Genomic DNA, 2,391 nt, shown 5'->3' on the forward strand with positions numbered 1-2,391 from the left:
GATGAGGGAAGAGTGTGGTATTTAACTGACGAAACGAGAGTGCATCGTGAAGCGTCGTGAGCGAGCAGGAAGAGGACGAGGAGGAGAAGAAAGAAGGGAAAAAATAAAGAAGAGGGGTCCTTTCACCCTCGATCGGAGAGACACGCAGAGAGACGCCACTCTAAGAACGGTTAAAGCGCGGCGTGGAACAGGAGGGAATGGAAAGCAGCGAGAGAAGTAGGTACGGGGAGGCAACGAGAGGAAAGAGAGGCGAGGCAGATAAAGAGGGAAAGTGTAGACCGAACGCGGATGTGCGGAGGGTCATCGACCCTAAACACGCTGTCCTGCGTCCTCCTCCATGTCCGTGGATATGGCTGACTAGCCGCGTGGTTAAGTCTCGGTTTAATCCTTCCTTCCTTCCTTCCTTCCTTCCTTCCCCTCTGCCCTCCACCCAAACGAATCGAAATCGTGGAAAATTCTTGAATCGAGGCGTTCCTCGGAAGAAAAAACGAATTTCATCGATTTTATTGATTCGATTTTATTGATTTATTAAGCGAGATCCGGTTGGAAGTTTTGATTGACTTTGGAGCTGAGAGCTGCGAAGAGGTCGAATGGAAGGGAGGATGATATAAAGTGGACGGTTTAACGATCGTGGATCGCGACCTCGTGGGAACCCTTTCAATTTCGACGCCGCGCCGTTCGTTACTTTCCACGGACTCCTTCTCTCCCCCCTACCCCGAGGGGGGAAGCGACAGCCGCTTTATCTTCTATCGGAGCGCGAAGGAACGGAAGAAGGCGTACAGCAAAGTGGCGTTTAGCGAACTTCAACGATCTTAATCTCGCCAGATCCCCTCCCTCCTCTCTTTTCTTCGCTTTTCTGCTCGATCGGTTTCAAAATTTATCGACTGAAACAAAGTTCCAAAAAACGGGCGAAGAAAAATTGACGAAAAATTGCGACAGAAGAGAAGGAAGCTTCGTTCGTTGGAAGGACAGAAAAGCTCTGTCGAAATCCATTCCCATCTGTCATCGTCGTTTTAACGTCGCATCGCGGTTCGAAGCCGGGTAGATCCGAGTTTTGTTCGGTGGAGAGAGAGGAGAAAGAGAGGACGCGCGAGACGAGGGAAGGTGCGCGGTTCGATCGCAAGGAGAAAGAGAGCGCATCCGGCTCCCGTGGGAGGCCGTGTGAACCGTTTCCGGAGGAAAAAGAAAGGGCCGCGACATTATATTACGGCCGTCCTTTCATCGAATTAAACGCTTTGACGACGACCCCGTGTAATTGGCAACGGGAAAAAAGGGAGCGGAATTTCCCGCGAATCCCATCTCCCTCCTCGCTCAATGGAATATTTTACTGAAACGGGAAATCCGGTTATCCGGTTTCGCCCGTCGATTTCAACGTTTGCCCTCCTCGTCGAGATCTATCCTACCTATTCGGCCAAGAGGGGGCGTAGTCTCGATGGAGATGTTCTCGATGGATGTTCTCGATGGAGTTTACGCGGAATGGACACGCGACATTGTCCATCGGACGGCTATATATATATATATATATAGAGCTCTGACGATAGAGACGGATAAGCGATATAAATATAGGTAGATAGATAGGGAAGGAGAGGTAGGAGCGTCACGCGTGTCCATTGTCTCCGGTAATTGAAGCGTAGGTTTTCTAGGAACGAGAGGACTCTAAAAAGAGGTAGATCGAACGCGTGTACTCGTACCTGTGGGGGACAGAGAGAGAGAGAGAGAGAGGGAGAGGCGGTGGAACAATCGTCGGTCCGGTCGGTTCGCCTATTATCCATTAGCTCGTCTCCGCCAGTCTCTATCTGTCCGATCCGGAGACAGGGCACGTGCTCGCGGAACACGCTCCATGAATCTCACTCCGCGAAGAGTTGCCACCAATGCACAGAGAATTAATTAAGCCGGGTAAACGCGGAGGAGCACGTAAGCAAACGAACCGTTTAGAGAGCGGTTTACCTAATTACTGAATCCGAATGGGCGAGAATCGGGTCGAGAACAGGTTGGAAAAGTATCTGGAATTGTGTCGCCGCTTAAGTGGTGGTAACGTCGTTCCTATGTTTCTATCTCGAATATACATACATACATATATATATCGCGCGCATAAGGAGAGCAGGGTAATTATTCGAGTGGAAGTTACGAGTCGCTACCCAAGGACGTTCCCCAAATGGGGAGGGGGGTAGTAATCAACGGGCGAAATAAGGGATTTTTCGAATGGCGAACGATGGATGGATGGATCGAATTCGAGTTGCATAACATTCGAAGCGAGGAGAATTTGGACGAGGATTGCGGCGGGTGGTGGGCAATTCGGGGATCGCGTTCCTCGTGCGCATTTATAGACGGTGTGGCGGTCGCCGACTGCGACGCTAAGTTTCTACCGTCTATTAAAAACAGGGACGACGA

General features: G+C 50.6%; 1 protein-coding gene across 1 annotated transcript in view; it reads right to left on the minus strand.

Annotated features, from left to right (window-relative positions):
* LOC102673570 (AF4/FMR2 family member 3) overlaps positions 1-2,391 on the minus strand; it is a 43,152-nt gene that overhangs the window by 7,707 nt on the left and 33,054 nt on the right. The gene's annotated exons all lie outside the window — the stretch shown is intronic.

This window comes from Apis dorsata, unplaced genomic scaffold, assembly GCF_000469605.1.
Source record: "Apis dorsata unplaced genomic scaffold, Apis dorsata 1.3 scaffold_683, whole genome shotgun sequence".
NCBI classification, from domain to species: domain Eukaryota; kingdom Metazoa; phylum Arthropoda; class Insecta; order Hymenoptera; family Apidae; genus Apis; species Apis dorsata.